Raw genomic sequence first — 27,128 nt, 5'->3', positions numbered from 1 at the left:
GAAACTTGCCCAGACTTGAGCAAGTATGAGATAACCCAATGAGTATTTCCTGAGGAATTTGGAGACACACCAAAGAATTGGGGCATCTCACTGCTCTTCTCTCTCTCTTCTTTCCCCCAACTCCTCTCTCCTACTTTCTGGCTGGTTTTTCCCCTCTGTTTGCCCTTTTCTTTCCTACTGATTCCCTCTTCCCCTCCTTTTCTGTCATTTTTCCTACAGTCACCTCTCATCCCCTCTCTCATATCCTCTGTATTAACCACCTGGATCCTGCTTTGTTCCTCATTCCGAGGCCTCCATCCTACAAAGGACCATTGGGCCCCTGTTCCATTCTTGCACCCCACTACCCCAGTGCTCTGGGGGGCACTTGTGCAATGACCTCAGGACACACCGGTAAGCTCACCCCCAAGGCAGTGCTCTTCTCCAGTGTGCGGGTGGAGACTATATAATTTTACATTGCCTTAGAGTAAGGGCCAGCCAGCGACAGTTTTCTCCAGAAGGTCAAGGAGCCTCCTGCACTTCCACTTGCACTTACACTTCGTACCTGTCCCAGGGGTTAACATTTCCAAGTGTTAACATTTCAGATCAAAGAAGAAGGCTCAGGGTCTGCATTGCCCATTCAGGACTTCTACAAAATGACATCCAGGGCTTTTCTGAGGTAGGAAACCATTGTGCGATTTGGGGCATCAAAGGAAAGGAAGGAAATTAAGGAGGTAAAATGTCCATAATCACAGTTCTTAGAGGTATAAGAGACCAAGGCTTTTACACAGAATTGTAAATAAATAACCCAGAGAGAGGTCACCTTCCACAACAACTGCACCGGCCTTTTTCCATCCACTTTGACTGATCTCAGGACTCTCCATAGATCCAGGCCATGTGGAGCTGTAAAGAATAGGAGTGAGGTGTTCAGCAGAGACAGAAGGGAGTTGTAGCAGGAGGTGGTGAAATTAGTGAGGCTGTCTGTCTAGAAAATGCAGTTGGGGAGGATTTGCTCGAGGGGGCCAGCAGGAGTAAGGTGGAGAGTGGAAGACTTCATTGCAATGACGTCTTCATCCTGTGGTTGAAGGACTAGAATCAACCAAAAGTCAAAAATAACAAAGGATCTATAAAATTAATAACCTATATATAAATCACTCTTCCCCTGCAATGAAAATGTTGGGATTTTCTTGTATTAGAACACTACTATAATGTGGTGAAAAGCTTTGTATTTTGTGGAAAAAATAATCATGATTGTGAAAACCACAATCATGTAGGGCAAAAATAAAAATAAAATAAAAAATTAAAACTGCTCTTGGATCTGATGACTTAAGGTAAGCTAAAATAAAACTACAATAGATCCCACTGTAATATAATTTATTATTCAAATATGGACTGGAATATGACATCTCATGTCCTCATCATTCACAAGCATGAAAGCTAGGAATAACATAGATAACTGCTAAGGAGATTTTATATATAATTTATGCCATATCTGGGCTTCCCTGGTGACTCAGAGGTTAAAGTGTCTGCCTGCAATGTGGGAGACCCAGGTTCAATCCCTGGGTCGGGAAGATGCCCTGGAGAAGGAAATGGCAACCCACTCTAGTATTCTTGCCTGGAGAATCCCATGGACGGAGGAGCCTGGTGGGCTACAGTCCTCAGGGTCGCAAAAAGTCAGACATGACTGAGCGACTTCACTTTCACTTTCACTATGCCATATCTACTCCCCTAAAAGAAGAAGCTACACACTTACAATGTTATAAAGCACAACAAAGAATCAAAGAAGAAAGAAGCAGATAAATAATCTTTCCTAAGCCCCTCTCTGAGCTCTAAATTTAATGCTGATCTTCCAGGCAGGAAGAGTGAAAAAGAATAAAATTTAGTTGTGTATTCCTTATGGGCTGATAAAAAGAACACATAGAAATCATTGTGAAGAGGCAAGTTTTTTCAGGCTATGGGCATTAAATTCATAAATGGAATTACCTTGTAGATCCAGTCAAAAAAGACAAAAGATAACCTAAAAGCTGATGTCTGCAATCACAGTTGAACAAAAGTACATAAATATGGCAGGTGTACACTTCTCATGGTTGTCTTCTATGAAATACAAGGTCATAATGTGAAAGCTAGGTTCATGCATTTCTCCTGTGAAAAACAACATACCTGAAGACAGTATAGTTCAAGTGTGTTAGCTTCTGATGACCTAACTATTCAGGGATAAAACTTAAAAAAAAGAGAGACGGAGAGAGAGGAATTTCTATTACACTTGACCTCCAGACTGTATCTCCCAAGTATCTTGTCTCAAGAAGTTTTGGCACAAAGTGGGCCACTGGTAATTTATAGTTTAACCTTCTGACATGCACCTGAAATTTCAAATGCTGAGTTACTGACTAAAGAATGACACATATACACTTTAGTCAAGAGAGGAAAGCAGGGTTCGAAAGAACTGTTCAGAAGGCTATTGGCCTGTAATTGAGGAAATGTCTCTAACTGAAGCTGAAGTTTATGAACACTTAATCTTTTCTTGAGGAATTCACATGGATGAAAAGAATATAATTCTTTTCCCAAAAAATGGGATCTGCTACTCAGGATAAGATCTAAACTACTTTAGTACTGAGAGACTATTTTTAGGGATTTTTTTGTTTTTAATTCAGGTAATTGAGTGTTTAATGTGAAATTACATACTGAACCCTAATTAAAGACAACTTCATAATGTAGAAAAGTGCACTAAAGGGCAATTAAATCAATGACCTGTCTTGTCATCAATGAAGGGTGACATTTCTACAACTATGCTTGCAGAAGTCAAAGTGTGGTTAACACAGTCTAACTGCTAGGTTCCAAGTGTGCCGATGAGACCTATTGTAATTCCATGTAAGTGCCATATAAGGAAATTGGAACACTTAAACTTTATATATGACTCAATCTTCATTCCATTGAAATGTTGTCTTACAAGCTCTGCCAGGAGTTTTCCCAAAGGTCTTTACCAAATCAAGAGACTGGACAGTCAGGACTCAACTTTCTCAGACAGAGAACAACAGGTTTCAGCCTGTCAACAGGTTATAGCCTGAGATGTCAGCAAAGACAGCGTTCCTCCCAGAAGACAGTCTTCTCAGCACAAAGCTACAAAGTCATGAGACCTTCATAGGTGACCCACAGAACTGGAAAGACTCTCAATCCATCTCTTACTTGCAGAGTCTCTCTGTTCCAGTTACATGGAAGTCAGATTCTGGGATAATAATATGGAGAATAAGAAAGGAAAAACCTAAAGGCAAAGTTTTCATTACAAGCCAGTTCCAAATACTCATCTGAAGCATAGACAGAAACAAAAATAACTGATCATTAAATAATCAATCATTCCAGTCATTGATTAGAAAGAGTAAAATTCTACTTAGATTTACCCCATAGGCAGCCACTTGGTTCTAGTAGATGGTAAATGGTGCTGATGAATGAATTTAATCAGGTATTTTCTTCTTTCACTGTGGTCACTATTTCCTGCAGATGTGTTCCAAAGAGAAACAGTCTTTCTGATATAGACTTCCTACAGATGCGACTTTTAGAAAAATAAATGGCTAGCATTTAAATCTTCTACAATTAAGTGTGCATGCTCAATTGTGTCCACTTCTTTGCAACCCTATGGACTGTAGCCCATCAGGCTCTTCTATCTATGGAATTTTTCATGCGAGAATACTGGAGTGGATGTCCATTTCGTCCTGCAGGAGATATTCCCAGCCTAGGGATTTAAACTGCATCTCCTGCATTCATAGGTGGATTCTTTACCACTTGAGCCATCTGAAAAACCCTCTTCTACAATTATTACAGTCAATTTTCCAAGATCATAAATTGATAATGAATAAATTGATAATCCAGCTTAACCAAATGGGGAAAAGCAATAATTCTGTATTTGTGAAAGAATAATACTAAGCTTTTACAAATTTGCCAAAATATTTACATATTGGTGGTGGTGGTTTAGCTGCTAAGTCATATCCAACTCTTGCGACCCTGTGGACTGTAGCCCTCCAGGTTCCTTTGTCCATGGGATTCTCCAGGCAAGGAATATTGGAGTGGGTTGCCATTTCCTTCTCCAATTACATATTGGAGTTTACATATTCCAAGGCATCAACTGTTTGGACAGATGTAGTAAGAATTTGTTGCTCTGTTGCTCCAGGTACAATCTGGAAATACCCACAGTCACCACCAATCAGCACTTTAGACACATTCTGCTGCCTTTGCTGAAGACTAACATTAAGAATCACTCACTTTTAGCAAGTGTCACATACTAAGCATTTTACCTGAATCATCTCATCTAACCTCCACAGCCTATAATTAGGTACATCAATATTACTATTTCCTCTTCTGAGGTGCTAAGAAGTGAGAAAATTGCCCAATATAACTTTTTTTTTTTTTAGTTTGCCACATGCTTTTTCCCACACATTAACATTTATTAAACATTTTGAGTTGATACATAAGTTGCTTCTTAGCAGTTTTTGGCATTTTTCAGTCATCCTTTTTTTACTGTTGCAGATGTTACATTTTATAGACATATTAAATCATTCTGTTAATCAACATTGGGTTCTTTCTAAGTTTAAAACAAAATTTTGTAACAAATATTCTTGGGCCCACCTCTTTGTTCAGGAATAATTTTTAGAAGTGGAAGTCTTGGGTCCAAACCCAGAATATTTTGAATTTTAATTGATATTGCTAACTTACACACTAAAAAGGTTGTACCAGTTTATAAAGCAGAAAATACTACTTTTTTATATTAGTAATCTAAATCTTTGCTAACAAGATGGGTAAAACATGGTTTAGCCTTCATTTTTTAATTCTGTGATGTTTAGTTTCTAACTTACTAATTTTGGTTTCTAGCAACATTTATTCTCAATTTATTACCTTTTAAAATTTTAGCCATTATGCTTGATTTTTTTTATCCTTTTTTGTAAAGAGCAGCCAATTCTTGTTCTGTCATTGTAACATCCTGTGAAATCTCACTGAAGTTAAGAAATAAAGTTTTTAAAGGTCTCTGACATTCTCTGAACCATCAAAAGGTAGTATTGTACCTGTTTATCACTATCCTTGTGGAATGGTCTGAGTGAACAGAATTTTTTTCAGTAGTGTGATCTATATGTAGTAATTCTTAGTCCCTCTTTTGATCTAATTTAATAACTGAATGCTAGTTTTCCTGTTTAGGGTCCATTTCTGACCTTTGGTCTTAACTCCCTAGCTCTACAGAATCTGGTTTCAACTCTAGCCACCAGGGGACCCTCCCACTTCGGGCTGTCCTGATAGAGGGGATATATGTATATGTATAGCTTATTCACTTTGCTCTACAGCAGAAACTAATAAGACTGTAAAGCATGTATACTCCAATAATAATTAATAAAAAAAGATTAATAGGGAATAAAAGTACATTGATTAGAAGTAATAGATCTAAAGTGAACAAAGTCTCTACAACAAAAAATATATAGTTTTTTGGGGGGGGAGAAAGTCTTGAAATAGATCGGAAAACATTTTCACATTAATTGTTCTTTTCATATACTTCAAATTTGTACTTAATGCCTTTTTCCTCCTGGACATCCAAAGGAACACCTGGGTATTCTGGAAGAAGTTTATATTTTTCAAAATAAATTTCTGGGAAAAACGTATCACTTTTGAATTCTTGCATGATCCTTGTCACAAATAGTCTAAGATGGCCTGGCTTGTTCATGGCTTCCTTATAAACAGAACTGCCTCCCACTATCCAAACCATGTCTACTTTATTTGTTAATTCTGGATCTTCAATAAGTTCTAAGGCATCACCCAGACTTTTGGCAAGAAAATGAGCTCCCTTTGGAGGTTCCTTGAGTTCTCTACTGAGAACTATATTAATTCTGTCCTTTAAAGGTCGATTCTTCTCTGGAATGGAGAACCAGGTCTTCCTACCCATAATCACCAAATTCTGTTTACCTTCTACTGAAGAGACTGTAGTCATTCTTTGGAAATATCTGAATTATTTTCTGAGTGGAGGCCAGGGCAGGTTCCCGTCCTTGCCAATGCCCATGTTCTGGGACACAGCGACGATGCAGTTTAGCGGACGAACCATGACAGCTGCAGGAAACACTTCCAAGCAAGCGCTGGACCCCGAACCCCGCTAGGTCAGCCACCTTGGCGCGAAATTTTGGTCTGCCCGCCCCTCCAGCCCTATGTGTGCAGGCGAGACCGCGCCCCCGCCCCCGCCCCGCCCCCCGCCCCGGCGCACCGCCGGGTCACGACGTGCTCGCGCCTGCAGACGCCCCGGGAACTGCGGCCGCGGGCCCGTGCTCCCGGCTCGGCCCGACTCTCGGGCTGTTGACTCCCGGCCTTGCGATGTCGCGCCGGAAGCCGGCCTCCTCCAGCCCAACGTCTGCAAGGCAGGCTGTTTTAAGCAGATTCTTCCAGTCTACGGGAAGCCTGAAATCCACCGCATCCCCAGCGGGTGCAGCCGAGAAGGCGGACCCTGACTCTGACTCCGCGGCGCCTCTAGCGTCCACGCTCCCGCCGCAGTTGCAGCCACACGTGGTGGGTTCGGTCCAGGACAGGGCGGGGCCATCGGGGAAAGGGGGCCCCAATATAACTTTTAAGTAATGGCGCCAGGAATTGAATATTATCATATGTTTCCTGTTGCTGTTCAGTCACTAAGTCATGCCCGACTCTGCGATCCAAAGGATTGCAGCACTCCAGGCCTCCCTATCACTCACTGTCTCCTGAGGTGTGCCCAAGTTCATGCCCATCGAGTTGGTGATGTGATCCAGCCATCTCATCCCCTGCTGCCCTTTCTTCTTTTGCCTTAAATCTTCCCCAGTATCAGGGTCTTTTCTCATGAATCGGCTGTTTCATGTAGTATGCGTGTTTCATGTAGTATATATTTATATGCTTAAATGTGAGTAAATAATCCTAATAATCAATATATTGAAATGCAAAAGGGAACTTAAAATGGAAATTTTCAAATTAGAAAAGGTTTGAGGTAGTGTGTATAAAACAGCTGGCATTTCTTTGTGAAACAGGGAAACACTTCATGAATTAGAAGAGGATAAATTAGGATTTGCCAGGGGTGGGTACATTTTCATTAGTTTCTTCTGGGATTCTGAAAAATTAAGAAAAGCAAAAATTGTCCAGTGGTAATGTTGACAGATGTTCATTTTATTTAACTAGCACAGGGCACAGAGGACACTAGCATCTAATGTTTCGGTAGTCAATCTTAGCCAAGCAAGCTGAAATAACAAATCAGTTGAAATGGTAAATCTCATTTCTAGTGGTGAAACAAGTGTATGAAATTGACATTAGCAAGTGGTTGGACTGTGATGAATTTAAGACAGTGAACCATAATGATGTTAGGTCTCTAAGAAGAATGACAGCTACAGGGAGGAGAACTGTACAAAACAAGATCAAACCCAGGGTAGAACTCACTCTCCCAGATTGCCTGCTGAAAGGTATAGCAGAGGGAGACGACAACTTGCACAAGGATATTGCTTGCATTTCATTCTAATATTTTAAAAGATAGGGGTCAGTCAAGTCACAGACAGCAATAACTGAGCACTCCAACAGATTATAACCATTGGGTCATTTTATATTGTACAATTTAAGTGCTATTTGGTATTTGTAAACTAGTATATTTGTTTTGAAAGTGAAAGTGAAGTTACTCAGTCATGTCCAAATCTTTGCAACCCCATGAACTGTAGCCTACCAGGCTCCTCTGTCCATGGGATTTTCCAGGTAAGAGTACTAGAGTGGGTTACCATTTCCTTCTCCAGGGGATCTTCTTGACCCAGGGATCGAACCCAGGTCTCCCGCGTTGTAGGCAGACGCTTTACTGTCTGAGCATTATTTAAGATGATGTCTATAGAGTGTTCCCAAATACTGCATATAATTTTAATCAAAAATTCACATTAGGTCCACAACTTGACTAGTTTTGTTTTAATCATGCATGTATTTTTATTTATTTAAAATTTATATAGCACTTACCATTTGTAAGGCTCTGTTCTAAGCATATAAACACATAGGGATTAGAAATTTTGTATTACTTTTTCCTGTATTCTTACAGTTGAGCATGGAAGCCTGGTTGCCTGAATGCCATAGATGAATAGAATCTTAGAGTAAGAAGGGACTTCAGAGGCCATCCAGCCCAATCCTCTATGTGTGTCACATGAATCTTTGTTGTAACTACATCCACCAATGAGTAGTCCAGACTAAGCATGAACACCTCCAGTGGGAGATACAAAATTCAGAAGGCACCTGATTATTCCCAGACATATGATCATATGGGCAAACATGCCAAATATCTGTTAGCACTAACTTGGGTCTCATGGGAAACTCAACCAGGATCCATGGGAATACACTTTTGCCATATAGACCAGGGAGCACAGGAGTTGACCCCACATGTTGCATAAGATCAGTGAGGGACTTGTTGTAAGACTGTTTAAAAAGGGCCTGAAATCATGCCCATGGTGGGCTGAGGGGAAATTCATGGTCTAGAACTTACATGTCTCATAAACAAAGTTAAAGCCTCAGAAGGTTAGAATGATCAGCATTTTTCTGTTTCTCTTACATCTTTCAGAAGATGTGTGGCCTTTGATAAGTATTCATTTAATTAGTCATTCATTCATTGTATTAGGTTGAAAAATCAACCCCCAAAATCTAAGTACAAATCTCTTATCACCTATAAACATTACCTTTTATGGCCAAAGGGACTTTGTACATGTGATTGGGTTAGGATCTTGAGATGGGGAGATTATCTTGGATTATCCCAGTGGGCCCTAAATGTTATCATAATGGTCATTACAAGAAGGAAGCAGACAGATTTGACACAGAAGAGGAGAAAAAGGTAATGTGATGACAGAAGCAGAGACTGGAGTAATATGTTTTGTTCATAGGAAGGGGCCACAAACCAAGGAATACAGACAGCTACTAGAGGATAGAAAAGACGAGAAAATATATTCTCCCTTCAAAATCTCCAACTGTGCCAACACTTTGACTTTAGTCCAATGAAACTGATTTTGGACCTTTGAATTCTAGAACTAGAAAAGAAAAAAAAAATTTGCGGGCTTCTCAGGTGGCACAGTGGCAAAGAATCCACCTGCCAATGCAGGAGACACAAGAGAGGGGAGTTCGGTCTCTGGGTTGGGAAGATCCTCTGGAGTAGGAAATGGTAAAGTGCTCCAGTATTCTCATTTGGAAAATTACATGGACAGAGGAATCTGTCGCACTATAGTCCATGGGGTCACAAAGAGTCAGATATGACTGAGCAACTGAGCACACACACACACATTCACAATTTGTTACAGTGGACACAGGAAACAAACACATTCATCAAACACTTATTGAACGTCTACTGGGGTCAGGCTCTGGGCAAGGCTCTTGATTTATAGAGCATGGTAACATGCTGAGTGACAATGAACAAATTAACATCTCAGCTATCCCACTTGCAAATGGAGGTGATTCTACATATTTTATAGGACTCTTAGGAGAATTAATAACACTAATAGGAAATCTGTCAACTACTGAATGTTGATTATGGGCTAAACACAATTATTTCATTTAATCTTAAAAATAATACTAAAAAGTAGGTACTACTATTAACTCAATTTTATAAGTTATAGTCCATTATGGAAAAAGGGAAACATTAGTAAGGAGAACGAATCTTAGAGGGTGGGTATCTTGCCCAAAATTACTCCACAGCCAGGCTGGATTTTATATCAAGTCGACAGATTAGGTTGGCCAAAATGTTCATTCCAGTTTTTCTGTAAGATGTTATAGAAAAACTCAAAGGAACGTTTTGGCCAACCCAATAGTGTTCTTAATTACCATTCCTGACTCATGGTAACCATTCAGTCAAGGTGCAATCCTCTTCTCCATCCTTCCTTCACTATAATTAAAGATGTGACCTTTTTTCTCATTAGTTACACCTTTATTTTTTTAGCAGTAGCTCAGGGTTTGCAACATCAATCTTTAATTTATCATAGGACATCTTTAGAAAATCTTATACTACTTCAAGCATAGTATAAGAACTTTATACAAGTATTCAAGATATGGTCCTTTGCCTTCAAGGCAGAAAGCTGCTAATGTCACTAACATCATCAGGGGAAGGCCAGCTTATCCTGTAGGCTCAGGCATGTGCCATGCATGCCCTGTGGAGGCGCACTGTACAGACTCTCTGGCTCTGGGATTGTGGGATTCCATCATTCCCAAGTATGGCAAAGTACTTCACAAAATCCACAAGGGCTCAGTTCAGTTTGCCATAAACCAAGGCAGACAAAAAAGAAACCACAATGGACCAACTAGCCTTCTTCCATAGTTATTCCCATTTTTTTCTTGACTCCAGCCACTCCAGAACCTTGACTTGTGAGCCAAACATTGCAGAGCCACAACGTACTCTGTCAAAGCCTGCAGCCCTGTGAGGTTATATGCTTCTTCTTCATTCACACAGCTTTTGGTGAAGTTGACTTCCATCTAAAAGACAAAGACAGCCTTAAGCTGGATGGGAGACCACATGTTATCTTTCCATGTTTCTTCTTTACTCCCCAACCCTCTCTTACCTTTCTGAACTAGTAGCATTATATTTCAATTTTTAAAATTTTCATAAATAAACTTCTACACATGCTTGGAGATTGTTAGCGTCAAATAGAGGTGTTACCCCAAGAACCACCACCCATCCACTTTCTTGTTTCTAAGCTTGTGATGTAGATATTCCTGCCTCTGGGCTGGATGTGAGTGAATCTTGCTGTCCTGGAAGATGCAGGGTGGGTGGAGTCCTGGCACCCAATAGAGGCCTCAGTTTAATTTCTGGAGATGACAACAATACCTAGAGATAAGATCTCAAGGAACAGTATGTAAAAGACACCTTGACAGCATTAAGTTCAAACTCATGTCATGAACAAAACCCAGACAAGTTAAGTGATTATGGACTACCTCAGCAGTTATAGTCAGCAGAACTAGGATCAGAGCACAGATCCCCTCACGCCCAGATTCTTTCCTCTTTTTCAAACTTCCCATTTCAAATGATTGGTCTTTGGGTGATCAGTCAAGTTGCTAAAGATCTCGGTATCCTAGATACATAAATTCATTTTGACACTCTCTCAGTGTGCAGAACAGGGAGAGGCAAATATACCACCTCCCCTTTCTAGACCTCAGTTTCTTTGTTAGTAAGTGAGCATGTTGCTTTCTATAAAGTCCCTCTGGACATAACTCTCCACAAGAAAGTAGAAATTCAGCTATGTCTTACTGAGCATGATCATTGTTGCTGCAACATGAACTTTTAGCTGTAGGTTTATATAAATTTATATTGAGCTTATTAATGAAAATAAACTATTTACAGACATGACTACTTTGTGAGGATGCACACTAGCCCATAGAATCTGGCAAGAATAGGAAGTCCTGATATCACTTATGTGTACTACAACAACTGTGAAAATAGGTACACAATTATAGGTGCTGGGCCTAAAGGAAATTGGGGCAAAATCAGGATGCATCTATATGGCCAACAGCTGAGCATCCCAGCTGTAGATGGACGGTTCTGAACTCCCAGTCTAGTGAGATGGCATCAGAGCAAGGAAGCAGCATCCAGGCCTGAGGGCAATTTTACTGCTGAACTCCAGGTTCCCTGAGCACCTTCCTGCAAAAGCCCCTGGAGACGTTGCAGTGGTAGAACAGGGCTGTTGGGAACATATCTTGGGACAATTCATCATCTCTGGGGAAGTAGCCTCCCCAGCCGACCTCATTTATGGGGCTCAGTTAAAACCAGATTAAGACTTGTGAGAGAACGTCAACCACATGGTACTCTCCATATGTAAATCAAAATAAAAACAGTATTAATCCATAAAACACATGTAAGGAAGACTAATGACATTCTATTTTACTTTCCATGCTTTTTAAAATATATAATATTCTTCTTCTATTTTTAACCTCTCAAAATTTTCCTCCTGTTTTGCTAGTACCCTCAGCATATGCTTGGTCTCTTGCTGGGTCTCCTCACAATCAGAAAGCTCTCTTTACTGTACCTGGGCAAACCTGTTCTTCCCAGACCCAGCCTCAGGACAGTAAAAAGTGCAGTTAAAGTTCCAAAGAGTGCTCCTCTAAGGCTTCTTTACTGTGGCTTTTTTCCAGGCTATATGGCTTTGGTCCTCACTGGATCCAAGACCAATTGATCCTCCATATACAGGCTTAAATCTAAAAATTCCCGAACTCAGAACAAGCAATGGACTCCTACCGAAACACTAATTAACCACCAGTTTTGTTTCTAGCAACCTATATTTTGTGCCAAGTCCTAGCTTATCCCAAGTGTTTATATCTTAAGAGATGAGTCAGAAGTTTTGGAACAAAGCCTAAATCAAGTTCTTAAAACAGTCTTGAAATCCTTTGGTAGAGTGTTCACATGGTTCCCTTTTATAAAAGTAGAAACCCTTTCCACTACAGCCATGGGAAGGTGGTTTGGAGGCTAAAGTATGGTCAAATGAATGACTGAACTTGGCGTCACAAAACCTGAGCTCAACTCTGTAACTTACAAATCTTGGACAGATGACCAAAGTGCTCTACACTGCAATTTGCTACTGCTACTGCTAAGTCACTTCAGTCGTGTCCGACTCTGTGCGACCCCATAGACGGCAGCCCACCAGGCTCCCCCGTCCCTGGGATTCTCCAGGCAAGAATACTGGAGTGGGTTGCCATTTCCTTCTCCAATGCATTGCAGTTTACTAATCTGTAATAACAATGGGGCTTCCCTGGTGGTTCAGTGGTAAAGAATTCACCTGCAAATGCAGGAGATGTGGGTTTGATTCCTGTGTCAGGAAGATCCCCAGAAGAAGGAAATAGCAACTCATTCCAGTATTCTTGCCTGGGAAATCCCAAGGAGGAGGAGCCTGGTGGTCTACAGTCCATGGGGTCACAAAGAGTCGGACACAACTTACTGACTAAACAACAACAACAATAAGAAGAATAGTGATATCTTATTTATAGGAGGGGTTTCCCAGGTGGCTCAGTGGTAAAGAATCAACCTTCCAATGGAGGAGACACAGTTTCAATCCCTGGGTTGGGAAGATCTCCTGGAGAAGGAATTGGTAAACCACGCTAGTATTCTTGCTTATGTTTTCCCAGTAGTCACATATGGATGTGAGAGTTGGACCATAAAGAAGGCTAAGCACCAGAGAGTTGATGCTTTTGAACTGTGGTGCTGGAGAAGACTCTTGAGAGTTCCTTGGACAGCAAGGAGATCAAACCAGTCAATCTGAAAGAGAATCAACCCTGAACATTCATTGGAAGGACTGACGCTGAAGCTGAAGCTCCAGTACTTTGGCCACCTGATGTGAAAAGCCTACTCATTGGAAAAAACCCTGATGCTGGGAAAGACTGAGGACAGGAAGAGAAGGGGTGACAGAGGATGAGATGGTTGGATGGCATCATCAACTCAATGGACATGTGTTTGAGCAAACTCTGGGAGATAGTGAAGAACCAGGAAACCTGGCGTGCTGCAGTCCCATGGGGTTGGAGAGAGTCCGACATGACTGAGCGAATGAACAACAACATTCTTGCCTGGGAAATCCCATGGAAAGAGAAGCCAAGCAGACTATGGTCCATGGTGTTGCAAAGAGTCAGATACAACTTAGTAACTAAAAAACAACAATTTATACGATATTTGCAAGGATTAAGTAGCTTGCAGTATAAAAAAGCACTCTGTAACCCATATATTGTGTGCATGGGTGCTCAGTCACTCAGTCATATTTGACTCTTTGCAATCCCATGGACTGTAGCCCACCAAACTCCTCTGTCCATGGGATTATCACAGTAAGAATATTGGAGTGGGTTGCCGTTACCTCCTCCAGGGGATCTTTCCAACCCAGGAATTGAAAACAAGTCTCCCACAGTTCCTGCACTGGCAAGTAGGATTCTTTACCATTGAGCCACCTGGGAAGCAAACCCACATATTAGCATCTCACAAATATGAGTCTTGTTAAATGAACATGTATTTGGGAATTGGTCTTTATGTGGTTTAGTTTAATTAAACATTTACTGAGCACATGTGGCAAGCAATGAGAATACTAAGATGAAAATCAAGGTCTCTGTGTTTGAGGAACTTATCATCAAATATGGGGAGAGAGGAGTTTAAGTGACTATGTTAAGTGCAATGACAGAGGAGGAATACCTATCTCAGACTCCCAGAAGAAAATATGTCAGATCAGAGTTCTGAGAGATGAGTGGCTCTAGCAAGGTTTAGGCCAAGAGGAGAGGTACAAAGCAGAGAGCTGTTCTAGGCAGAAGCAGAGAGTAATGAAATGACGTGACACAAGGGAAACTAGCAATTCAGAACTACTAGAGAAGCAAGAGCAAGATGGAAGATGAGTTTGGAGGGCTTGATAGGGGCCAGGCCTTGGAGGGTTAAGAATTTAGATCTTTTTACATTGACAATGGGATGAGAACCATCCAGAGAAGACTGGATTGGTTTAGTTGGATTTAGAACTGATTAGACTTGGTTGTGTTTGAGAACTGAAAGGAGAGAGATTCTGGTTGTACATTCCACTCTCCTTCCCACGTTCTCCAGGTTAGCAGGAGGAAGGACCTCTTCCTTCTGGAAGGAAGGTGGCAAAGATGAGTACAGATGCAGGTAAGTTTTTCAAAGAGGTGGGGTACAGGATGCTAGGGATTGAAGTAGTTTGCATGTGCTGCCCTCACTTAGTATACTAAATGGTTTAGTAATTTTCCAAAGGAATATAGCTCCTGGCTTCTTTTTCTTGTTGGATTTTGTAAAGTAGTCACAGGACTCTGGGATCAGACAAAAGAAACCAAGGGTTACTAGACAGTAGATCACACAGAAGTTCCTCACATTCACTGAGCCCATGTAATGGGGTATGAAGATGAGCTTACGTTGTGCTGGGGAGTGTCCTACTTAGGGGTTCCTTTCTGGGTTTCAGAAACTACCAATCAGTGAGTCTTATGTTCATATAGTCAGTTTTAGGAAAATAGATCCAGAGTTGGTACAGAAAAGAAGCTGAGAAAAAGAGTGAACTGATTATTTCTCTTGACTTGAATATAAGACAAGTGAAACTTAACCAGTTTTCTTTTCTGCAAGAGTTCTAGTCTAGTGGATGCAATAGATATAGTACCATGGCTTCAATAAAGGAAAATGTCTAGTGATGGCCTCATGGCCAAGATGAAAAATGTAGGCTGAATGATTGTGGTGGTCTTCTATATTCAAAGAAGCTTGAGTAAATGAGCTTCTTTTAGCACAAAGGAGAGGCTGATGTCTTTGGATGGGCTCCAGTGTAGTCATTCTTTTGATCAATGATTAGATGAAGGTATAAAAATGTTATCAAATCTGAAGATATTAAAAAATCAGAAAGTAAAAAGTTAACTCTAAGGTTTATAGAAAAGTTAGAAAGTAGACGATTAATTACAAGCTTCGGGTAATAGAATAAAGATTCTCAATAGGTCAAAATGATGGATAAGACCAACCTGAAGAAAGTCAATAGGAATAAATAAAACATCAGCATTTTAGGTTAAAAAGGGATGTTATAGGACAGTGGAAATGTTCTTACTAGAAAATCTTTTGCATGTTGGGGGGGAAATCTTAAAGATTTAAATGATTTAATTGGCTGGAAGCTAAGAGTCAATAATGTAAGTTGGTTAGAAATAGAAAGTTGATATAATATCAGACTGCATTATGGAAATATGATAATTATTTCTGAATTTTGAGGTAAGAAAATATTTCTCAAGATGCAAAAGACAATAAATATAAAGGGAAAGCTTGGTAAAATTTGACAGTATTCATATTAAGAAATTCTGTTCCTCTAAGTTACCATTAAGAAAGTGAAAGGGCAAGCTGCATAGTGAGAGATGTTTACAAGACACATAAAAAATAAAAGACTCATAAACAGAATATGTAAGTAACTCCTATAAGTCAATTACAAAATCAGATCTTCCAAAAGAAAAAAAGTGTGCAAAAGGCTTAAATCAATACTTCAAAAAGAAGGATTCCACGTGGCCAATAAATACATGAAACGACATACAATCTCATTAAAATTCAGGTAAATGCAAATTAAAGCCATGATTCCATTGTGTACATGCAACAGAAGACTACATTGGAATAAAAATGTATAAACTCCAGCACTGTAAAACAGGAATGGATCTTAAAAACACAATATTGAGAGAGAGGAGTCAAACATAAAGAAAATACAAAGTATAAGGATTCCATTTATATACCATCTCAAACTACATTGTTTAGGGATGCAGGCCTATATGGTGATACCATAATAAAAAGCAAAGAAGCAATTACCATGAAAATTAAGATAATCATTAGTTCTAAAGGCAGGAGGAGAGTGTCATCAGAAAAAGGTAGGCAGGGGGCTATCGCATGCTATTTTTTATGTCAGTGGTTTTTACATGCACACTGACTTAATAATAATTTGTTAAATGCAATATTTATATTTTGTTCACTTTTCTAAATATGTGTTATAGATCACAAAGTTTAGAAAAATTTAAAAGGAAATTCCCAAGCTATAGACTCTCAAGAACCAATGTAGCTAGACACAAAACAGAATGAAATGCAAAAAAACTTTCTCACTTTTTTGTATGCCCTTAATAAGTTCAGAATTCAAGATGCATATAGTAAAACACTTTTCCAATCTAAAAGGCCCAAATGGGAAACTGGGGAGAAAAGTATTCACTATTGTCTATCTTCTATTTTAAATGTAGAAAATAGGAAAAAATTGATTCCAGATCAACAAACATCAATAATTCTCTGAGAAACATTATAATGGTGTAACTTACCCAGTGGGTACTATTTACTGCTCTGAATCGAAGTGTATAATTTAAAGTAGATGACTTAGGTGCCAACACAGGCTGTGTCCATTTTATTTGAACCATTTTTTTGATGCCCAAAACTGGTTTCACACTGGAAATCTTAGGAGGCTCGATTTTAGCTGAAAATAAAAATCATACAGTTCTTGTATTTGCACAAAGACCAGAGAGTGCTAATAGCATCCACCCAGAATTGAAAAGGAAATGATAGTGCATATTTTGGGATTTAGTGTATGCACAATGCTTTAGGAAAGCAGGGCAGAAAGAATGTTGCCACCTCCCACTCCTTCAAAAGAGAATGTCCAGTGAGGAAAGGCTATATTTCTGAGATTTTTTTTTTTTTTTTTTTTTTTAACAAATCAGCCTTTTACTGACTGGTTGAGATCTTTTGTCAAACAGAAGGGAGGCAAAAAGAAATACCATGACCAGAGTATGGGTTGCTCCTCTTGTCTATTCTCCCCATCTCTCTTTGACCGCCAGGATGAAGAAGTGTCCAGTAGAAAGCACCTCTCCTGTCCCCTGAACACTACAAACATTCTCACCCTAAATCTCTCCTTGAAAAAGTATGTGTGTGTGGGGGGGGGTGTGTTATAAAAGTAACATAGGTTCATTTCAAAAATTATTTATTTGAATGTATTTATTTGGTTGTGCCAGGTCTAAGTTGCACAGTTGCAGCTTGAGAACTCATAGTTGTAGCTTGTAGGATCTAGTTCCCTGTCCAGGGATTGAACCCACGCTCCATGCATTGGAAGGTGGAGTCTTGACCACTGGACCATCAGGGAAGTCCTCCCCAAAGTTTTTAAATATAGAAAAACTACAAAGAAAAATGTAGTCAACCATAATTCTATCAACCGGCATGCATGCTAAGTTGCTTCAGTCATGTCGGATTCTTTGTGATCCCATGGACTCTAGCCCTCCAGGCTCCTCTGTCCATGGCATTCCCCAGGCAAGAATACTGCAGTGGGTTGCCATGTCCTTCTTGCCATCAACCAGAAATCATCCTTATTAGCATTTTGGTGTATTTCCAGGCTTTTTCCTATACAAGTATTTGTATTTTTTTAAAAAATTGACGTTATGCTAAATAAATCTTTTGTCTTTTTGAAAAACATTATGAAATCAGCAAACATCCCTTTGCGTTAAAATTTTTCAAAACATGATTTCAAAGCTTCATAATATTCTCTTATAGAGGAACAGAATTTGACACTTTCTCTATTAGTGTACATAGTGTTTCCAATTTCTTGTTTTAAAGCTCCCCTGAGAACAGAAGCTGAGTCTCGATCACAAGGCCTTGGATTAACATTTGGCACTTAGCAAATTTCAGATATTTGTTAAGTGAACAAGTAAGTGGATGATAGTTCTGCATCTCTCATGGCTTCCTTAGATCCCCTAGGACTGAAGGATTAAATTAAGAGGTATAAACATTTTGGGTCTTCCCAGGTGGTTCAGTGGTAAAGAACCCACCTGCCAGTGCAGGAGATGTGGGTTTGATCCTTGGGTTGGGAAGATCCCTTGCAGAAGGAAAGGGCAACCCACTCCAGTGTTCTCCCCTGGAGAATCCCATGGACAGAGGAGCCTGGAGGGTTAGAGTCCATGGGGTTGCAAAAGAGTTGGACATGACTTAGTGACTACAACAAGCAACAACAACATGAACATTTTTAGGGTCACTTTCCACAAAATGTCATTTTGCTTTCCAAAATAGCTACAGTAATTGCAGTGTATATATATAGCACAATTTCTTTATTCATGATTCTGCTGGTGGGCATTTAGGCTGTTTCTATATCTTGGCTATTGTGAGTAATATTGCAATGAACATGGAAATGCAAGCATTTCTTTAAGATCCTAATAAGATCCTATTTAGATAATACCAGAATTAGAATTGCTGGTAGTTGTATTTTTAATTTGGGAGTTGTAGTTTTTAATTTGGGAGTTGTATTTTTAACATGGTAGTGGTATTTTAAATTTTTTTGAACTTTCATACTGTTTTCCATTAATTTACATTATTGCTAAAGTAATATGTGTTAATTTTAAGAAAGTAAAGATAATAATAAAATAGAAGTTTGTGTTTAAGAAGTGAAAAGCCTTGCCCCTTTCAGGACCATCGTCAAGAGGTAGAGCCAATGTTAGCAGTGTGATGTAAGCCTTCCAAAGGGAGTTCCTAAAAATGTTTTTAAAAGAAACCCAAGTCAAAACACTTCACAAAAAGAAAATCTGAGACACAGATGCCTAAACTGCTGAGATGTACCAGAGGTTTAAAGATGAATTACCACTGATCTTTCAGTTCAGTTCAGTTCACATCAGTCACTCAGTAGTGCCCGACTCTTTGTGATCCCATGAACCGCGGCACACCAGGCCTCCCTGTCCATCACCAACTCCCAGAGTTTGCCCAAACTCATGTCCACTGAGTTGGTGATGCCATCCAGCCATCTCAGCCTCTGTCGTCCCCTTCTCCTGCCCTCAATCTTTCCCAGCATCAGGGTCTTCAAATGAATCAGTTCTCATCAGGTGGCCAAAGTATTGGAGTTTCAGCTTCAACATCAGTCCTTCCAATGAACACCCAGCATTGATCTCCTTTAGGATGGACGGGTTGGATCTCCTTGCAGCCCAAGAGACTCTCAAGAGTATTCTCCAACACCACAGTTTAAAAGCATCAGTTCTTCTGCACTCAGTTTTCTTTATAGTCCAACTCTCACATCCATATAAGACTACTGGAAAAACCACAGCCTTGACTAGATGGGTCTTTGTTGGCAAGGTAATGGCTCTGCTTTTTAATATGCTGTCTAGGCTGGTCATAACTTTCCTCCCACGGAGCAAGTGTCTTTTAATTTCATGACTGCAATCACCATCTGCAGTGATTTTGGAGCCCCAAAATAAAGTCAGCCACTGTTTCCACTGTTTGCCCATCTATTTGCCATGAAGTGATGGGACCAGATGCCATGGTCTTAGTTTTCTGAATGTTGAGCTTTAAGCCAGTTTTTTCACTCTGCTCTCTCAGTTTCATCAAGAGGCTCTTTAGTTCTTCACTTTCTGTCATAAGGGTGGTGTCATCTGCATATCTGAGGTTATTGATATTTCTCCTGGCAATCTTGATTCCAGCTTGTGCTTCTTCCAGCCCAGCGTTTCTCATGATGTACTCTGCATATAAGTTAAATAAGCAGGGTGACAATATACAGCCTTGACATACTCCTTTGCCTATTTGGAACCAGTCTGTTGTTCCATGTCCAGTTCCGACTGTTGCTTCCTGACCTGCATACAGGTTTCTCAAGAGGCAGGTCAGGTGGTCTGGTATTCCCATCTCTTTCAGAATTTTCCTCAGTTTATTGTGAGCCACACAGTCAAAGGCTTTGGCATAGTCAATAAAGCAGAAATAGATGTTTTTCTGGAACTCTGTTACTTTTTTGATGATCCAGCAGATGTTGGCAATTTGATCTCTGGTTCCTCCGCCTTTTCTAAAATCAGCTTGAACATATGGAAGTTCATGGTTCACGTATTGCTGAAGCCTGGCTTGGAGAATTTTGAGCATTACTTTGCTGGTGTGTGAGATGAGTGCAATTGTGCAGTAGTTTGAGCATTCTTTGGCATTGCCTTTCTTTGGGATTGGAATGAAAACTGACCTTTTCCAGTCCTGTGGCCACTGCTGAGTTTTCCAAATGTGCTGGCATATTGAGTGCAGCACTTTCACAGCATCATCTTTTAGGATTTGAAATAGCTCACCTGGAATTCTATCACCTCCACTAGCTTTGTTCATAGTGATGCTTCCTAAGGCCCACTTGATTTCACATTCCAGGATTTCTAGCTCTAGATGAATGATTACACCGTCATGATTATCTGGGTCGTGAAGATCTTTTTTGTACAGTTCTTCTGTGTATTCATGCCACCTCTTAGTATCTTCTGCTTCTGTTAGGTCCATACCATTTCTGGCCTTTATTGTGCCCATCTTTGCATGAAATGTTCCCTTGGTATCTCTAGTTTTATTGAAGAGATCTCTAGACTTTCCCATTCTATTGTTTTCCTCTATTTCTTTGCATTGATCACTGAGGAAGGCTTCCTTATCTCTCCTTGCTATTCTTTGGAACACTGCATTCAAATGGGTATATCTTTCCTTTTCTCCTTTGCTTTTCACTTCTCTTCTCTACACAGGTATTTGTAAGGCCTCCTCAGACAGCCATTTTGCTCTTTTGCATTTCTTTTTCTTGTGGATGGTCTTGATCCCTGTAACTTTTTCAAAAACAGGACCAGGAAGCACTTTCCAACTCATTCTATGAGGCCAGTATTTCCATGATGCCAAAAACAAACAAATATTTCACAAGAAAGAAAGCAACAGACCAATATCCCCTATGAAGTTAGAAGAAAACGTCCTCAACAAAAAAACTATCAATCCAAATTCAGCAACATATAGAAAGCATTATACACTTACAACCATGTGAGATTTATTTCAGGAATACAAAGTTTGTTAATTTTGCTTAAAAATTAACTCAGAAAGGATCATAGAACTAAATGTAAGGGCTAAAACTATAGTCTTTAAAAGAAAACAGTAGAAATCTTTGTGACCTCAGTTTGGTACTAGTTTATTAGTTCTGACTCCTGAGCACAAGCAATAAAGGAAAAAATAGATAAATTATAATAAAATCATCAAGATTAAATTATGTTTTAGTTTCAAAGGACATCATTAAGAAATTGAAAGCATAACCCACAGGAAGAAAGAAAATATCTGCAAAACGTATCTTATAAGGAGCTGATACCCAGAATATATAAAGAACTCGAACTTCCCTGGCAATCCAGTGATTAAGCCTCACTCTTCCACTGCAGGGGGCTTAGGTTGATCCCTAGTAGGGGAACTAAGATCTCACATGCTTCAGAGCACAGCTCCTTGCAAAAAGAACTCTTAAAATTGAACAATAAAAAGACAACATAATTGTCAAATCAGCAAATACATGGATTAACATTTTTCCAGAGAAGATGTACAAATGGCCACTTACTTAGCACATGAAAAGATGCTCAATATCATTAATTATTTGGTAAGTGCAAATCAGAACAGTGAGGTATGATGTAATACCCATCGGGGAAGTTCCCTAATACCCACTAGGATGGTTATGATAAAAAAGAAGTGCAATAACTAGTGTTGGCGAGGATATGGAGAAGCTAGTAACTTTATAAATTGCTGGTGGGAATGTGAAATGATACTGTCATGTTGGTAAAATTTGGGAGTTCCTCAAAAAGTTAAAGACTGAGTTATATGACACAGCAATTTCATTAGGTATATATCTAAGAGAATTGAAGCCTATATCCACACAAAAATTTGTACCTAAATATTCATAATTGCAGCATTCATAACCAAAAAGTGGGAACAACTCAAATGTCTATCAACCAATGTGTGGTTAAACATAATGTGATATGTCCCTATGATGGATTATTATTCAGCTATAAAAAGGAATAAATGCTACAAGATGGATTGAACCTTTAAAACATTATGCTGTTCACCTTACTTATAGTTTCCTTTGTTGTGCAAAAGCTTTTAAGTTTCATTAGGTCCCATTTGTTTAGTTTTGCTTTTATTTCCAATATTCTGGGAGGTGGGTCATAGAAGATCTTGCTGTGATTTATGTCAGAGAGTGTTTTGCCTATGTTCTCCTCTAGGAGTTTTATAGTTTCTGGTCTTACATTTAGATCTTTAATCCATTTTGAGTTTATTTTTGTGTATGGTGTTAGAAAGTGTTCTAGTTTCATTCTTTTACAAGTGGTTGACCAGTTTTCCCAGCACCACTTGTTAAAGAGATTGTCTTTTTTCCATTGTATATCCTTGCCTCCTTTGTCAAAGATAAGGTGTCCATAGGTTCGTGGATTTATCTCTGGGCTTTCTATTCTGTTCCATTGATCTATATTTCTGTCTTTGTGCCAGTACCATACTGTCTTGATGACTGTGGCTTTGTAGTAGAGTCTGAAGTCAGGCAGGTTGATTCCACCAGTTCCATTCTTCTTTCTCAAGATTACTTTGGCTATTCGAGGTTTTTTGTATTTCCATACAAATTGTGAAATTATTTGTTCTAGTTCTGTGAAAAATACCGTTGGTAGCTTGATAGGGATTGCATTGAATCTATAGATTGCTTTGGGTAGAATAGCCATTTTGACAATATTGATTCTTCCAATCCATGAACACGGTATGTTTCTCCATCTATTTGTGTCCTCTTTGATTTCTTTCATCAGTGTTTTATAGTTTTCTGTGTATAGGTCTTTTGTTTCTTTAGGTAGATATACTCCTAAGTATTTTATTCTTTTTGTTGCAATGGTGAATGGTATTGTTTCCTTAATTTCTCTTTCTGTTTTTTCATTGTTAGTATATAGGAATGCAAGGGATTTCTGTGTGTTAATTTTATATCCTGCAACTTTACTATATTCATTGATTAGCTCTAGTAATTTTCTGGAAGAGTCTTTAGGGTTTTCTATGTAGAGGATCATGTCATCTGCAAACAGTGAGAGTTTCACTTCTTCTTTTCCTATCTGGATTCCTTTTACGTCTTTTTCTGCTCTGATTGCTGTGGCCAAAACTTCCAACACTATGTTGAATAGTAGTGGTGAGAGTGGGCATCCTTGTCTTGTTCCTGATTTCAGAGGAAATGCTTTCAATTTTTCACCATTGAGGGTGATGCTTGCTGTGGGTTTGTCATATATAGCTTTTATTATGTTGAGGTATGTTCCTTCTATTCCTGCTTTCTGGAGAGTTTTAATCATAAATGAGTGTTGAATTTTGTCAAAGGCTTTCTCTGCATCTATTGAGATAATCATATGGTTTTTATCTTCCAATTTGTTAATGTGGTGTATTACGTTGACCGATTTGCGGATATTAAAGAATCCTTGCATTCCTGGGATAAAGCCCACTTGGTCATGGTGTATGATTTTTTTAATATGTTGTTGGATTCTGTTTGCTAGAATTTTGTTAAGGATTTTTGCATCTATGTTCATCAGTGATATTGGCCTGTAGTTTTCTTTTTTTGTGGCATCTTTGTCTGGTTTTGGAATTAGTGTGATGGTGGCCTCATAGAATGAGTTTGGAAGTTTACCTTCATCTGCAATTTTCTGGAAGAGTTTGAGTAAGATGGGTGTTAGCTCTTCTCTAAATTTTTGGTAGAATTCAGCTGTGAAGCCATCTGGTCCTGGGCTTTTGTTTGCTGGAAGATTTTTGATTACAGTTTCGATTTCCTTGCTTGTGATGGTTCTGTTAAGATCTTCTATTTCTTCCTGGTTCAGTTTTGGAAAGTTATACTTTTCTAAGAATTAAACTATAAGTAAGGTGAAAAGACAGCCCTCAGATTGGGAGAAAATAATAGCAAATGAAGAAACAGACAAAGGATTCATCTCAAAAATATACAAGCAACTCCTGAAGCTCAAATCCAGAAAAATAAATGACCCAATCAAAAAATGGGCCAAAGAACTAAACGGACATTTCTCCAAAGAAGACATACAGATGGCTAACAAACACATGAAAAGATGCTCCACATCACTCATTATCAGAGAAATGCAAATCAAAACCACAATGAGGTACCATTACACACCAGTCAGGATGGCTGCTATCCAAAAGTCTACAAGCAATAAATGCTGGAGAGGGTGTGGAGAAAAGGGAACCCTCTTACACTGTTGGTGGGAATGCAAACTAGTACAGCCATTATGGAAAACAGTGTGGAGATTTCTTAAAAAACTGGAAATAGAACTGCCATATGACCCAGCAATACCACTTCTGGGCATACACACTGAGGAAACCAGATCTGAAAGAGACACGTGCACCCCAATGTTCATCGCAGCACTGTTTATAATAGCCAGGACATGGAAGCAACCTAGATGCCCATCAGCAGATGAATGGATAAGGAAGCTGTGGTACATATACACCATGGAATATTACTCAGCCGTTAAAAAGAATTCATCTGAATCAGTTCTAATGAGATGGATGAAACTGGAGCCCATTATACAGAGTGAGGTGAGCCAGAAAGATAAAGAACATTACAGTATACTAACAGATATATACGGAATTTAGAAAGATGGTAACGATGGCCCTATATGCAGGGCAGAAGAAGAGACGCAGAAGTACAGAACAGACTTTTGAACTCTGTGGGAGAAGGGGAGGGTGGGATGTTTCGAAAGAACAGCATGTATATTATCTGTGGTGAAACAGACCACCAGCCCAGGTGGGAGGCATGAGTCAAGTGCTCGGGCCTGTTGGGCTGGGAAGATCCAGAGGAATCGGGTGGAGAGGGAGGTGGGATGGGAGACCGGGATGGGGAATTCGTGTAACTCTATGGCTGATTCATATCAATGTATGACAAAACCCACTGAAAAATAAAAATTTTAAAAAAACAAACAAAAAAAAATAAAAATAAAACAGCTGGTAATTGAAAAAAAAAACAAAACATTATGCTGTGAAGGAAATAAGATACAAGGACTATACTGTATCATTACATTTATATGAATTTTCAAAAATAAGTAAATCCATAAAGACAGAAAAATAGATTAGTGACTGCCAGAGACCAAGTGGAAGGTGGAATTAAGGATTTCTGCTAATGGGCATGAAGTTTCTTTGAGGGGTGATGAAAAGTTTCTGGAACTAGATCCTGATGATATTTGTATAACTTTGTGAATATTATTTTTAAAAACTGGTGAATTATCATTTTTGAACGGTGAATCTTTCGGGTGGGATATGGGATGGAGGTTCAAGAGGGAGGGGCCATATGTATACCTATGGCTGATTCATGTTGAGGTATGGCAAAAACCAACACAATATTGTAAAGCAATTATCCTCCAGTTAAAAATAAATAAATTAACAAAAAAAGGTGAATCTTATCACATGTGAATTATATCTCACAAATGATGTTATTTTAAAATTAAATAGTAAAAATTACTCTTTGAAGAATTTAAAAGGTAACAATCAGTGAGATATTTTTTAAAATAAGAGTTTTACTTTCTCCTACAGGAGCAATAATGTTTTGAAGGAGAAACACTGTTTCTTCTAATATAATTTATGGTACAAACTGCAAGAGAAAATCAAGGACCAGCAAAATGTTTCTTCTCATTCTTTTTTTTTTTTTTTGGTCAGTTCTCTCCTATCTTCCTTTCATCTTCCCTCTGATCCTCCCTCTCTTTTCCTTCTTCAAAAGAAGGCAAATTTTCCATATATCCATAACATACACCTTCTATATGCTTGAGCTGTGAATCTACTTTTTAGTTCACAGATATCTCTTTAAAAAAAAAGAAGAGGGTATATTTTAATAAAAAAGTACATAAGAATATAAAGTGATGATTTAATTATCCCGTATGCATTTTGAGCCTCCACTTGAATAATGTAAATATCTGGTGGTGTTAATCTTGAATAAAAAGAGCATGAAGAACCATTTTTACTTGTAGAATTACAAGTATCATTTTCATGTAAATAACACCTTTGAAGGAAAAAATGATTCAGCATTAGTTTAGTACAGCAGTTTAGAAACATAAGCATATTTAATATATTAAGCATGTATTTGGTAGCTTCCTTCTGGGTCTCTCTTGAGAACTATATAGTCCAGAAATTGATGTTTATCTCTCCAGATTCCTTCCTCACCTTCAAGGAGAGAGAAAAGTTACCATGGAGACCTCCCTGGGAATCCTGTAAGTCCATCAAAAGTTACAGTCATATAACATATTTCCTATTGGTAAGAAATAATGAATAGGCCCTTGACAATCTCAGATTCTAACCTTGAGAACTCATTCTTAAAAGAAAAAAATAAAAAGAATTTGTTAAACAAATTACAGTAGATACATAAATAGAATTTAAAATGGTAGTTTTTACTACAACTATATTTAATGATATGGAAAGATGCCTGGTACTCTATTAATGGTGAAAAAAGCAGGATGCATATTATATAAATAATGACTACATTAATATGAACTTACATATTTACATAACTCTTCTTAAATGTGTCTAGAAATGCCTTCATTAAAATGTTAAACATTGTTACCTTTGGTGGTGGGATTTTGGGTGATTTTTTATATTCTTCATATTTTTCAGATTGATTTTTTTGCCACTGGTGTACACTGTTTTCAGAAAACTCATTACAATTAGTTTCTTAGATAGATAACTTAAACCTTATCAAGCTATAACTTAATGAAATCAACTACACATATTGCAGGAATCAAGGAGGTGGCTATTGCTCTAGTCCTCTAGGGACTATGTGGGAGATGAAACAGGCTGAGACCAGAAGAGGGGGCCCACTTTGTAAGGATTTGTAAAGGCAGGGGTGAGGGAGCAGAGCCTGAACATACAGAAATATAGAATCATGGAATTTTGAAAGCAGAAAGGATCTCAGGGTTTTCCATGGTTATCATAGAGTGCCAAAATGGCC

At 38.8% G+C, this 27,128-nt stretch overlaps 2 pseudogenes; both read right to left on the bottom strand.

Moving 5' to 3' along the window:
- Positions 1–21,824, bottom strand: part of LOC136154641 (interleukin-31 receptor subunit alpha-like) — a 337,454-nt pseudogene extending 315,630 nt beyond the window's left edge.
- LOC136154142 (dihydrofolate reductase pseudogene) lies at positions 5,275–6,106 on the bottom strand (annotated as a pseudogene).
- Positions 21,825–27,128: the final 5,304 nt, after the last annotated feature.

The sequence above is a fragment of the Muntiacus reevesi genome, chromosome X (assembly GCF_963930625.1).
Source record: "Muntiacus reevesi chromosome X, mMunRee1.1, whole genome shotgun sequence".
Taxonomy (NCBI): Eukaryota; Metazoa; Chordata; class Mammalia; order Artiodactyla; family Cervidae; genus Muntiacus; species Muntiacus reevesi.
This window is presented reverse-complemented; position numbering and strand designations above follow the sequence as displayed.